The following is a 15,039-nucleotide window of genomic DNA, read 5'->3' as shown; positions in this document are numbered from 1 at the left end:
TCCTTGATTAGGTGCTTAAAAAGCCTGAATCACAGGCTTTTTATTCTATCTCTTTGTGAAATGTAGGTGTTGCTTCATTCATAAGTGATCATCCAATGTTCAGGGATGGATTTCCAGTTTCCTGAATCATTTCTTCATGGTACATAACATGTTTCCTTTGATAAATACATCAAAAGAAAACAATTGAATATCTGAGGTACAGACACACATATTTGCTCTTGTAATTGAAAATAGATTTTTCTCTCATACAATATATCTGAGCCATAGTTTCCCTCTCCTCCTTCCTCCCATCTCCCTCCCACTTCTTCTCTACCCACATTCATTCTCCTTCCATTTCCCGTTAGAAAAGAGTAGGCTTCCAAGACACAATAGCCAAACAGGACAAAACAAGGTACGATAAGACAAGGGAAATGCCCTCATATGGAGGCTGGACAAGGCAATGGAATAAGAGGGAAGAGACCCAAGTGCAGGTAAAGGAGTCACAGAAACATCCACTCAAAATGGTAGGACACCCACAAAAACAACAAGCTGGTGGCCATAACATACACAGAGGACCTGGCATACATTCTTGCAGGTCGCGTGTTTTAGTGTTTCTGTCTGTGAACCCAAGTGAGCCATAGTTAGTTGATTCAATGGGCTATATTCTCCTGGTGGCCTCCATTCCCTCTGACTCCTACAATCCTGCCTCCCTCTCTTCCATACTGCTCTCTGATCTCCAAATGGAGGGACCCAATGGAGACCACCAATTTAAGACCTCTCTCTGCTGTACAGCTCAGCACCTGCTCCCATCTACTGCGAAGGAATCCTCTCATGATTACTGGACAACCTGAACCAAAGAATGGACAGAGAAAATATAATACATTTACACAATGGAATATTACTCAGCATTTAAAATGATATCTTCTATACTTATATTGTCCTTATAAACAGTGGTTTGGAATTTCTATCGTCTCCCACTCCATTTCTCTGTCATGTTGACATTAAATATCTATAGTATGTTTAATCAACCTCTGGGACAGACACATACACATGACTTCAATTACATACATGTGCTTGAATGATTTTTTAGCTCCCACTGAAATATATAATTTTATCAATTCAAAATAATGGCAACTTTGTAACATTACTTTTATAATTTAATATTTGACTTGTTTGAAATAATATATAGTATCAGAAAAGGGTGAGATTGCCTACATGAAGAGAAATCCTGTGCCTTCTAAAATCCAACATAGAAAGACATCGTTCACATATACTTATCTAGGTTCTGTATCCTGCTTCAGGAAGAAAGTTAAATATATAAGCTCCTTCACATCAAGTAATTTTATTTTTGGGTCCATGCCATTTTAACAGGAAGTGAGTAAAAGCAGAGCATAGTTGATGAAGTCAGAGTATGATGCAGCTTGGAAGGCATTGAGTAAAAGCTAATTTTGAAATATAAAATCAGAATAGAAGCCAAGAAATAAAATCACTTTCATTTCTCTGCATGCCCATCAAGTGTGTGATATGACTTTATCCAATACTTAATTCATCAACCTGACTATTCACCACTGAATACTTGAAATTAGGAAAAGCATCTTAAATTATATAACTCCAGTAAATTTTAGGCTACGACACCCTAGATGACATTATAAGCATAAGACAGGAGTCCTGGTTATCTTTTCTCCTGACTAATATAGTCTCACACTTCAAGTATTTGCTGGCTAAATAAAGATTGCTTAGAATTATTTTAATCAATAAACAAATTGACATTCTTGTAGATTAAAAATTAAATATACCATGTCATAAAATATTATGTTGTCTTCTCAGTTTATATTTACTTTATATTCCTTTATCATAGCATGTGCATATGTATATATATTCATATATATGCATATATCATACATTTGCCATGAAATTATATTAAAGTCATTTCATTCAGGAAACAGATACTTTCTATAATGAGGAAAATCAGCAAAAGTTACTATTATGTGTTCCATTGGCCACGTTTCCCAGATAGAGTATTATCTACCCATCATCACAAGTCATGACCCGACATAGCCTTTAAGAACAAATGAAAAAAAGCCTGGTGTTTGCTTATAATCCCTGCACAGAGGAGGCAAGGACAGTAAGATCCCTGGCTGTCAAAAAAAAAAGCAAAATCAAATCAAAATTTAGTAATACCTTGAGTGTTGTTCTATCCTTCACATGAACCAAGAAAACATATGCCCCAACACACACACACACATTTGTGCACTTTAATAAATGAGCAAAGACATGTTTTCACGGAACAAAATTTTAAATATAAAACATCCATGCTACATACTGAGATGTTAATCCTAGGACTTCCTAGGATTAGTGTAGTTCAGAATTTTATGATTGACAAAGTACTAGAAACATGGTACAAGTTGCCTCATATTTTCCATAGCAGTTCAGGAAGTTGCTTATACATTTAAATATATTAAAATTTGTTTTTCTAGTAAATGGTGGAAATTTAAAAGTAATTCTCTTCCTTTGTTTTTTTAAATGTAGACTTTGTTGAAAAACAACCTTCTCTCTTTAAAGAAAAAAATTCCAAATATTAATAGACACATGTACGTATGCTAATGGCATTCCAAAATCTGGCAGCCCTATGGCGTTCCTCCTTTTATCTCTTTGAGAATCCTGCTGATCACTGTTTGTGTCTTTCAGGTTGTGTAATCTTGGCATTTTTGTGGTGCTAGAGATCAAGAATCTTTTAGGCACGTTATATGCTGAGCTGCATCATTTAACATGAGTTACTTTTTAAATACTATCTTTATTTTTTAGCATTTAATATTTAGTCTCATAGCTCAGCTTCCAGGCTTACATACAGTAACCCAGAACATGACTAAAACAAAAATATTCCTAGTTTACACTTGCAGATCCTGAACTGCCTTGAATTTGAAATGACAAAACAGCACTTCAAAAGGGATAAAGAAGCAGAACAGTTTAAAAAAAAAAAGAATACTTTTAGAGACATTGTATTCTGTGAATGCAGCTACATTGTAGCGTGGAAAAGGTGCAATATAGAGAATTGTTGAAGTGTATGTTAATTTATTCCTTTAAATATTACCGAGCATAAATAAAATGGGCATTTTAAGATTCAATATATTTCAGTATACTGAATACTAATTTTAGCATATATAATTTTAAATGGATAAGACAATATCATCTGCTCTAAATACTAATTTGATGGTAATACTTGTCCTTAGATCCATGGTAATCTTACTTTTACTTAGCCACAGTCTCACCTCACACAACCTCATATTATTGCAAGAGATATCATCTGCACACAACACACACACACACACACACACACACACACACACACACACACACACATACACACGCACACACCAATTGGCCTACTTTTACTGAAGTGGCTGCATGTCCTATCTTTAGATGTGCTCAAACTTCATTACTATAAATCGACAAAGGTAATAATTCACTCATTAAGTGAGGGGCTTCATGTTCTCACTCTTTCTAGAGATGTTCACAGACACACCCAGATGCTTGCCTAACTACTTTTATAGCTATGGCAAAATTGTGGATGTAGTCAAACTGGTTGTGGCAAGCAGAAGTTAAGTTTATTTGTTGTTTGGTTTTGTGTTGTGTTGTGTTTTGTTTTGTTTTAGATTAAAGTCTAACTGGGCAGCCCAGGGTTCATATAGATCTTGCTATGCAGGCAAGAATGGCCTCAAACCCGCAGATTATTTGGTTTTGTCTCCCTAATGTTAGCTTTAGTGCATGTGACACTATTCTTGAGTTAAGAAGAAGTGATTTTAAAAAGGACGAAAATGGTGAATGTTATAAAACAAAATGACTGCAGCAATTAATAGCATAGCAGCATTGTGAGGTTGAGCAGCCTTTGCTAAGCAGATGCCCTATGTCTTTTTAAAAATAAGTGAGTGAATAATCTGTTGCCTATATCAAGAACAGAATAAAAAATTATAACATTGTCATATGAACACCACAAAAAATTTTACTACCAGAGCTTGTAGTTTTTTTTAAATGCTCAGTAGGAGCTCCCCAGCTGAAATGAAAAGTGAGTTAACAGAATTTTATTTTATGTTAAAATAATCAGCATTGACGATGACCAAACAGAGATGAATAGTGAAGAAAGCAATAAAGTATTTAATTTGTGAATAATTTTCTTCTTCTGGTTCAATATAACTGTACAAGTAAGCAATTGTGAGTCTGTGTGGAAAGACAGATACTGAGTGGTTTCTGTGGTCTGCTAATCATAGCACCAGGGAAGGAGATGGTAAGCAACTTATATAAACAAAGTTTCATATGGAATTGAAAGCAAGTTGGCATTCATCTTCATTAGATAGTTGAAAATTCAGATGATAACTGAACTAGCTGCAAGAAAAATGTTAATCAAAATAAAAATATGTATATAGAGAAGCTTGTGGTAATTGATGATAAATAAGCTAAAAGAGAACAATATTTAGAAGGACATTTCTTAATAAGTTAAGTCTACATAGCCGGTAAATAAATATATAATCAAAATTACTAGCAACTGTAAGAAATTCATATAAAATTATAGGCTCCGTTTTCTTAACAATCATATTTTATTATGAACTTATTAACCAAGCATAACGCACTTATAACCCAACCAATCTAAACAAGAAGAAGCAGAGATTAAAGAACTCAAGAATGGAAACTTCTGGGTATCAGTTCTGAAAACAGATTCTCCTGGTATAGTCAGAAGGATTTCTACTGCTGAAACCTGCGGTAACTGGAACCCAGAGCCTAAGCCAGACCCTGGAGCCCTGAAGCCTTCCCTCAAGCAGTTTTCTCTAGGAGCGTCTTGAAGTAAAGCAATGAACAGCCAAACAATCTCAAGTTTCCAAAGACTCCTGAGCTAGAACAACAAGTTTTGAAGGTTCCAGGCCATGATCAATTGGGCCCATTGCTTCGAGTCCTGGGATCAGACAGCAACGTCACTGGAGTACACAGCATAGCAGAAGTGAACACTTTAGTTTCAGAGGGTGAATCCATGGTCATCATGGTGGGGAGCATGCCAACATAAAATCACCAAGGTTTGTGCATTCACAGCAATCAATGTGAATTGACATAAACAAATTGGAAATAATATGAATTGAATGAAATACTGAGAAAATGGAACCCCTACGTGAGAATATAAAATATTACCCATGCATAGTAAATCACATTGTGCTTCTTGAGTTCTGGTCTGTTTTCTTAAGTTTTCTCCTCAGTTCTTGTTTTAAAAGGAAAAGATCAAACAAGAGGTAGAGAGTTTAAGATGAAGTTTGTTAAGCAAAGCATAGATCTGTGATGAAAAAGAGAAGGTATAAATGGACCAAGCTGATGTGGGATAGCAGAGCATTGAGGTCTGTGCTACATGCTTTCAAGTTCATATGAATAGTCAGACAATAGATAACATTCATTACATTTCAGACTTCCTGAAATACACAGATACTCTGATTTTTCTTAGACTTCTACACTCAGTGACTATCTGCACCTTATTTCATAGTTTGTTCTGGATAAATAGGCATGTTTGCCAATAACATAACTGTTCCTATTGAGGGAACCTGGCATGGTTTCAGATGGTGTCTTCAAAACTGTCCGTTGAGGGGAAGACAATATGTTGAAGACATGCCACACAGGACTTGGGATATAATTCAAGTACTAATATGTTTCTTCTGTCCTAAGGATCAAGCTGTTGACTAAAAATTAACAAGTCACATAATAAAGATATCAATAGGCATAATGGAACAAAGAATCCCAATAAAATTATGTCATATCTATTATCCTTAAAATTTGAAATTTCCTAAAAATAAAAAGCTCACCACCTGGATGGCACTTTAATTTCAATGAAAACAACAAAAGAAAAAAATATGGTGCAGAGAGGAAGATTGGAATATCAAATTCATCCACAGTTATGAAATGAATTTGAAGACAACATGAGCTACATGAGACCCTACCTCCAAAAAAGACACAAAAAGATGGCTAAAACTCCAAAAGTAAATTGAGTGTTCTGTTATCTGATTGTATTTTTTAATTAATGTAATAAGTTCATTGGCATCATTTTTAACTAGAATCTTAATCACGTAACATAAAAGGTAGTAATAGAATCTGAAGAATTATGTACTAGAAAAATGGTCATGACTGTCAAAAAGCATAGTAAATATAAGCCCCTTTCCACTGTTATAAACTAGGAGCAACTTTCTTCACTAGTGGGAGAAGAAGAATTGAAAGACAATAGAAAGATCTCTCCTTTTTATCTGCTGTTTTTGCAGACTAAAAGGACTTTTTCCAAGTCTTTAAAGAACTTCAGGGAGAGTAAAAAATACCTCAGACAAATGAATAAACTAGATCAAGAATTGAGCTTTATTTCTCCAAGAAAAAGACTTATTCTAATGGTAAATTCCTAAACATGACAAACACACCAAAAGACTTTGTCCTCCACCAACAAAGAAGTAGGGCGAAGACATTCAAGAGTGAGGCACTGCAGCCACATCCCCGAAACAACTAGTGCCACCTGCCTGAAACATGCCCAATATTTGTGGGACCTGATGGGAGAAGATTCTGGACTGTAAAACTAACAAGTATGATGATGATGAATCAAATTCTATGCTGCTGAGCTTAAAACACTGTATGGCTAAATGCCTGTCCCACCCAAATTCCTATGTTGAGATCCTAATCCTCAAATAGACTGAATTTGGTAGTAGAGTTTTCAGATTATAGTAAGTTAGTGAGAATGGAGTCTATATGATGAAATTAGCATCTCTATGAGCAGAGAGTGTTTTTTTTATTTACTTTTAGAAATCTGAGTCTACCATATACCTTAGTTATTAATGATACACCAATATAATTTTATTATAACATATACTACATTCATCTAAAGTAAAAAATGGAAAAGATAATGTGAACATGTAAATTTTATTGAAAAAAATAAAGCTTTGGGCTGGGCGGTGGTGGCACATGTCTTTAATCCCAGCACTAGGGAGGCAGAAGCAGATGGATCACTGTGAGTTTGAGGCCAGCCTGGTCTACAAAGCAAGTCCAGGACAGCAAAGGCTATTATACAGAGAAAGCCTGTCTTGAAAAAAAACAAAAAACAAAAAAGCAGAAACAAAACAAAAATAGAGCTTTGCCTAGGACAGCAACATTTTTTATTCTTTTATTTTTGAGATTATAACATAATCTTATAATTTTCTCCTTCACTTTCCTCCCTACAAAACCTCTGATATGTCCCTTTTTGCTTTCTTTCCAATTCGTGGTGGGGTTTTGTTGTTGTTGTTGTTTGTTTGTTTATATGTACATGTATTCCTAATACATAACCACAAACATCTCAGTCTCCAGAATGTTACTTGTAAGCGTATTTTCATGGCTGACCTTTTGGTACTGGCCAGTGTGGGTAGCAGTGGCTCTTCCCTGAAGATAACAGTTTTCCTGCTCTCAGCATTCCTTAGATCCCTATAGTTTTTTGCGTACAGTTGAGGCTTCATGGGCTACACGCCTCCCTTTCTGCCCATGCATGCTCCACCCACTTTAGCATGTCTATTGTTGTCTTTCATTGTTCAGGCAGGCATGGTGCTGAGAATTCATAGCATCTGACATTACTAAGACACATAATCTCACAGCAAACACCTGATCCTCTGGCTCTTACCATTATTCTTTCCCTTCTGTAGCAATGATATCCGAGTAGTTTTTTTTTTTTTAGTAGAATACAATAGATTTTTACTTCTTTATTTATTTATTTATTCAGATTACAACTCAATTGTTCTCCCATTACTCGTTTCCTCCCATTCCTCCTACCCTCTCATCCTCCATAGTTATGCGGAGAGCAGACTGACTCTGACATGAACTCTGGTGCCCCATATTTGACAACCTCCCCTTGGTGGGGAGCCCTGGTGGCACTCAAAAAAGAATCGGCAGACTACCAAGATGAGACTTGTTAGTCTGTGACTCTAAAGTGGGGGAGGAGATCCCCCTCGGACATGAGTATCTGGGTTTTAAGTACAGAAGTTGTCGTGTAGAGGTTTTCCAGGACTGGGCTACACAGTTTTATATTTGGATTGATTTTAGTTTTCTGTAAAGGGCGCCATATGTTGCAAAGAGAAGTTTCCATGACATAAACTTTGAATGTGGGCTTATGTTAGCACAGAAAGGTTTTTATTTTGCTTTACACAACATTAGTCAGGCTACTTAATGTTCGTTCTTTGAGGTTCATTTGAGCAATTAGTTGTAAAACGAAGACTCTTTCATAAATATTCATTTTCTGACAACTACTCCAGTTGTGTTTCTCGTTGCCCACAGTATAAGTGCATGTGATAACCATAATCTAACCTTGCTAAGCATCCTTCTTGAGTAGCTTAGCCACAATTGCGCTAACCCTGACATTACTTCTTAGTAATCTCTCATCTCCCTGCTTTACAATCCCAGTTTGCCCAGTTTCACATGCTGTATATCAAGTTATTATCAGTAGTATTCCCAGTTTCACAAGCTCTATATGAAGTTATGACCAGGAGTTTTCCCAGTTTCACATGCTCTATATGAAGTTATGACCGATGTCTCCCCATCACTGCATGGATCTCACTGCAGTGCTCCCTGGGATTATTCCAATGGTCCTGAGAATTTTTCTTCAGTATATTTTGTGGAAAAATATCTTGAGTGGATGCCACAACTGTCGATAAAGCGCTGTTTAGCCAATAAGCTAGGCCAAGAACAGGAAGTGGAAGGCGGGACTTCCTGGAGAGGGATAGAACCAAGTTTGACAGTTGAGAGGAAAGAGCAAAGGTTGGCTGTTGACAGGGAAGGAAAGCAAAGTCTCTGAGGATCATAGTGGCAAGTGCTTGGTATGAATATATGTTATGTGGTTTAGAGTAGTTTATGCTAATTTATGAGTATATTTGTATCAGTTTAGATTCTGCCTGGCTTAGTGCTTGCAGCTTTAAAGTATGTTTCAGTTTGTATGAGTAATTGGCTTCGTAGGTCGAACTGATATATTTTACTGCAACAATATTTACTTAAAACATATTTCAGTGAATACTTTTAGTAATATTTATGAAACATTAAAAAAATATTAGCATATTTGTTACCTAAAATATGTCTTTAAACTTGACTATATTAACTGAGCCTACATTTTTGTGGGAAATCTAATACAGTACTAAAGTTTTTCAAACCCCTTAAGCATCTTAATATATACAGGCATTTATAGCTAATGGAATCTTTTGATTAACTGTTAATATTATTTGTATTTCTCTCTTGTGGCAAATTTTCTTTCTTCTCTCCTAAAGAATTCATGATGTTTCCTTCACACATTTTACTAAATCTTGAAAGTCAGACTCTCAAAGTGGAATAGCTCCTGGTGAATGAGATGTAGATATAAATAAATTTGTTTGAGATAATATATATTGTTATTTCAATAGGAAAACATATGCAGCAGATTCCTTGGCATTAAAATGTTCATTATATCCATAATATGCAAGGCAATGCTGAACGTTTACAGTGCTACCCTGACACAGAATACTGTTCTAGGTTTACATCAGTCAGTGAGCCTAATTCCAATTTTAATTTTGCTTGTAAAGGCTTTTAATTTTCTATGAATGCTAGATATGTATGAACCTTTTCTGAGATACGCTAGCAGCACAACAAATCTCAGTGACTGAATGCTTTCAAAGGACGTGTGTCTCCTTAGAAGATTAAAATTGAAAGGATTCTTTAGAAATTTTCTGACAAAAATTGGGTGTAGATATGCTCAGAAAATGATTCCCCACTGAGGCTGATGAAGCCAAGGAGGAAGTAGGGGTAGCACAGCCAAATATGTGCCTTTTGGAGGTTAAAATAAAGACTGACATGTTGCTTTAATCAGAAAATTATTTGGGGGAGTTAGGATCCGAAATAAAAAAAAATTATAACCACACTTCTTTGAAGGACTGGTTATCTCTCAGCACCTATTTACCTTATTCACTTGTTTTATTAAACAGACAAATTAGCTTTATACTCTCCACCTCCACCTAGCTCTTCATTTTTCTGCACCATTAGGAACTGAATATTATGATCTGTTCAGTACCATGTCTTTTTTCTGGGTCTTTTTTTCCTAAGTCGGAGGTACAGCTATATCTTAGGACTTTCCGATGTTCATTTATTGCTTCATCTTAGATTCCAGGAAAGAAGAACAATGGAGAAAGGATGAAGAAACTAATCACCATACCTCTCACCACAATATGAAGTGTGTATTCTAGGAACCATTTTTTTTTAATTACATGTATTGAAAATGAAGCAGAAACATAATAATGAGAAACAATAAGTTCAGATCCATTAAAACATTCATTTGAATTAATACTCAGCTATTATCTGGCATTTCAATTTAAGAAAACAGAGATTAATGAAAAGCAAACATTCATTGAATAGAAATGCTGAGGACATAAATAAATAAATGTCCAAGCCCTCTACTCAGAAATCATTTATTGGTTTGTGTCTCTGGTTTAACCTGAAAGTTTTTGGAGAATGATCTTCTGATACAAAATAAGTGAAAATGCTGTTGTTTTCTGATTATGGGAGATTTAGTGTAGGCAATAGTACTGGCTAGAACTATGAAAATATTCTCTGTCTGCCTAATGTTTATTGAGAACAGATGAATCCATTCAGGTAAAGATTCTGAATCCCCAACTGATTCTATTGTGTGACTCTGCTAAACATTAGAGCCTCTCCAACGTCTGCTTTAGATCTAGAAGAAAAAATAGATCTCTGAGGCTATATAAACACTCTCAGGAGATTCTGGACATAGCCTACATCACTTCCACACAAATTCGATTCACTAGACTTTAGACATGCAGTTACATGTGATTTCAAAAAAGAATAAAAGTAGATAATAGTTGTGTATCATAGAGGAAAAATATGTGCCTACCTCTACCCAGTGGTGACTACCTATATGTTATGGTGTCAATGGAATGAAAACTTGGACATTAAATAAGGTACTGACGACCATAGTACTTTAAATGATTCAGAGTAATCTACTGCATATTTCACTATTACAATATTGAATATAATGTTTTGTCTGTATGCATAAACATAATATAGTCATACTTAAGCATTATAGATAAAACAAAACTTACTTATCATTATGTTAAATTTTAGTAAATTACCAAGGGGAGAGAGGTCTCTTTTGCCATGTCCTATTTTCTCATTGAGTTCTTTTAAGCAGAGCAAGAGTATGAGATTATATTTTCAATGGCAATGACTAAATGAATTCCTCTGAAAAAGCTGAGTTTTCCAAAGTTCAAAATTAGTAACTAATGAAGTATTTTTCATACATTCTCCTGCTTCTTGCTTAAATTCACAGTGTAAGCCAACACTTAATTCAATTAAGTCATTTTTATAGCCACCCAATAAATGTGTAGCAATTCTCCAAGTTAAGCCCATGCTATTTGTTGATGACAGAGTCATTAACAATACAACTAAAGAGTAGCAGTGCACTAGGATGTAGGCTGCATGAGCCTTTACTTCATGCTTGCTCTATCTAAGAATGGTCATGTGTCATTAGCATTCCTATCATACAATACTAGTATTATTGCCTGTATTATAAATAAGGATATTTAGACTCAAAGATGGCTTGAGTAAGTTCCCAAGAGTCTTGTTCTGGGAATAGCAGGGTGGAATCCAGGCATCTACTACATGTAACCAGACCTGAAGAAATGTTTAATGTGAGCTCTTCCCAAAGATCAGTATTACTAGATTATTGTCCCCATGGTAGTTTCCTTTGTCTAATTTAAATTTTATGCTTTGTATTATAAAGTTCAAAAATTGTATACCATTGCATATATACTCTCACTTCCAGTTTTCTAATAACACCATGGTTTCCTAACAGGAAAAAAAATTTGCTTTTTTATTTCCTTTATAAGGAGAATGATTGTTTGCTGGTTTTTCAAAGTGTGTAAACAGTGCCATCTTCTGTCAGTGTGTTCACAGCACTTGAAAATAAAGACGATGCATTTAGCTAATTCAGAACCTTGGTGGGAAGCAAGGAATCTGGAGAGTGTATAATCTTGGCACAAATGCACAATATCTCTGAACTCTTGCAAAAGACTAATTGTTAAAAGGCCTGGCTGGGAAGGGCCATGTGAAAAAACATTGTGGTATGACTAATTATCTGAATAGCCATTCAAACAATACAATGAATAGGGACGAGACATCACAAAAGCAGATGCCAAGTGACTATAATGACTCTGGGTCAACATAATCCAAGGTGTAAAATAAGCAGTTTAGTTGTCAGCTCTGCCATTTGTGCATGCACAGACTTCAGTCTTCACCTTTGAGAATCCCATTGGGTCTTAACAACAAACACCTTTGTTAAACTAGAGAATAAGAAGACAAAAATGGAATAAAATATTAAGCCATAAAGTCTAATTTTCTCTACATGTGAACATACCTATCAAAACTAAGAAGTGTACAATGACAAAATTTTATGACATTGAGCCAAAAATTCATATACTTTCTCTCTCTCTCTCTCTCTCTCTCTCTCTCTCTCTCTCTCTCTCTCTCTCTCTCTCCCTCCCTCCCTCCCTCCTTCCCTCCCTCCCTTTCTCCTTCTGTCTCTCTTTCTCCATATACATATGGAGAGAAATCTATAGATAGACAGATACACAGATAGACAGACAGACGTATATATAGATGATAGATAGACAGAAATCTCACAAAACAAATAAGAACTTAACATTTAAAGTTAGGCTATTCTAAGATTTATGTAAACTTATTTAAATGTTTCCATATCATAACATTGATCCTTTATGTATCTAGACTTTTTAAATTTATTTTTATATACTTCAAGTTAAGTACTTAGAATTCAATTTTTCCTAAGAAATTTGAGAGTCCGTTAAAAACTTCAAAGGAACAAGAAATTACATTAGTCAAGAATCCGTGAAAAATGACAGAGCAATGGTATATATTAAAGAACTATAAAACCGATGTCTTTAAAAATATAAAATTGTTTATTTAAATAACACATTATCTTACCTCTATGTAAGAGTGAAAAGTGAATATCCAAATGTTGACGATTTTGTTTGGTCATATACCATCCAAATGGTGATGGTGACCAGAGAAATGATGTGGCATGGCTTGTCAAATGCTGTTATGTTTATAAAAGAGATGTATAGTTGTTTTATGAAATGCAGCTTTTTTTGTATTTTAGAATATTTTTAAATGACAGAAAAGATTTCAAATGTTTCTTCCATAAATAAAAAACATTGAGTATATAATATTTTGCTCTTATTTGAATATGACACAAAAATACATGTATAAAACAACATATGTGTCCCTTAGTGTGTGTAGTTTCAAGTCAGATACTAAAAGAAGACAAGTAAATCAGAAGATAACTTGTTGAGAGTGCCACAAAGAAAAGAACAAAGTGAGGGAGAAGAATCATGGATAAAACAACCAAAATACATTGTAGTAATCAATTAAAGTGTTAAACAGTATAAATAAATATAATTATGGCTTTGTAAGGATGCATTGCAACAATATTATTTCGCACACTTAAAGGCAAAGTAGGGACAGCATCCACTTGTGGATAAAATACAACATGCAGGTGAAATCTTTTATATAACTACTTGAGAGAATATTTACTTAACCTTTGGTAATTTGAAGTCCAATTCTCTGCACCAATAGTCCTGTTTTGGTATCTTAGTGAAATAATAATGCCCTCTTAACATTATTAAAATAAATTTGATTTTATAAAAATCACCTTCCAAATATTCTAAAACATTTTTCATGTTATTGATGACTTTCTGTGAGTTGTCAATGCTGGACAGGGTATTTGGAATTGAATTAACCGGACAACATGATATCTAAGAAGATTGCCTAAAGCTTCACAGGATATGTAGTGAAATGGAATCCTATAACCTGTGAGTGTTTTCCATGAGAATCCTTGACCTACTGTCTGTTCTATTCTACATTGTCAAGAGTTCTCAAGTTATATTTTATATTAGACACAAATTTTAAAACTTAAAGTTTCTTTCTTAGCTTGGCATACAAGGTGTGATTTAGAAGCTAGTAAAATAGCAGTGTGTTATCATTTCTGATAATAGAACGGTCATTATGTAGCACTGAACACAAGATCTATTAACATGCAAAGTGACTACCATCATCTAGAAAGTGTTTAAAGCTAAAATTCTCTGACATTTTTTAAATGAAGTTATTCCCTGTGTATACATGACGTGAATAATTATGGGGCTTTTCCATTTGTGATTTTTCTTTTAGGATGTAGATGAGTTCGAGTCTCCTGGATAAGAAGAAGACAGAATCTCAGGAGGCAGCGAAGGGCTAACTGCTGTGACATCTTCAAACCTCCTTACCTCATTCCTCAGAAAGAATATATATGTTCCACCATGTTCATGTTCATGCATTCCTTCTAGGCTATATTTCCAGAAGATGGAAAAAAACAAAATACAATGAAACACTAATATTGACAGACTAGAGTACGACTCATTGAGAAAAATAGAACTGTACTATACCCTAAGTCTTCAGTATAAACTTTGTTTTGTTTGCTCCTTTTATCATCTCTTTTGAAAAGATAACATGGGTCACTCCTAGGTCCTTTCTCCAAAGTGTATCTTATTAGGCCACGTATAATGTCTGCTCAGTACTGCGTCTTCCATATGCCTGTGTCTCAAACACACCATCATCTTAAGGTGAAAGCACCAGTACCAGGGGAATCAGAGGTGGTGTTGACACAGCTCCAGCCTCTAGTGATACCCATAATTGACCACATTAACTAACATTATAATATACATAGACTTAAGCCCACTTATAAATTTTTACTATTTCTTAGCCAGTCTCATGTTTTCCTGTGTATTTATAGACTTCCTTCTAATCTGTAAGTAGCCATAGATAATTTCTTAGGGCATTCTCGTTCCATTTATTCAGTGTTCTCAATGTGATGCTGTTATCTCACTAAACATGTCGATGTCTAGCGTACAAAGTCCTTATTAGGTGATAATCCATGCATGCAATCCTTAAAAAAAAAAAAAACTAAAAAGTAGAGCTCGTGTCATGTACATAAGCACTTTTGTT

The 15,039-nt window shown here is 34.9% G+C and overlaps 1 long non-coding RNA gene across 1 annotated transcript; it reads left to right on the top strand.

Annotated features, from left to right (window-relative positions):
* The first annotated feature begins 8,731 nt into the window (after positions 1–8,731).
* LOC311608013 lies at positions 8,732–14,525 on the top strand. The gene is made up of 3 exons (XR_014782823.1): positions 8,732–8,825; positions 10,132–10,201; positions 14,227–14,525. It is a non-coding gene; the product is annotated as an uncharacterized lncRNA (long non-coding RNA).
* Positions 14,526–15,039: the final 514 nt, after the last annotated feature.

This window comes from Acomys minous, assembly GCF_964271855.1.
Source record: "Acomys minous genome assembly, chromosome: 11".
NCBI classification, from domain to species: Eukaryota; Metazoa; Chordata; class Mammalia; order Rodentia; family Muridae; genus Acomys; species Acomys minous.
Note: the sequence above shows the minus strand (reverse complement) of the source record. Positions and strands in the feature narration are given on the sequence as shown.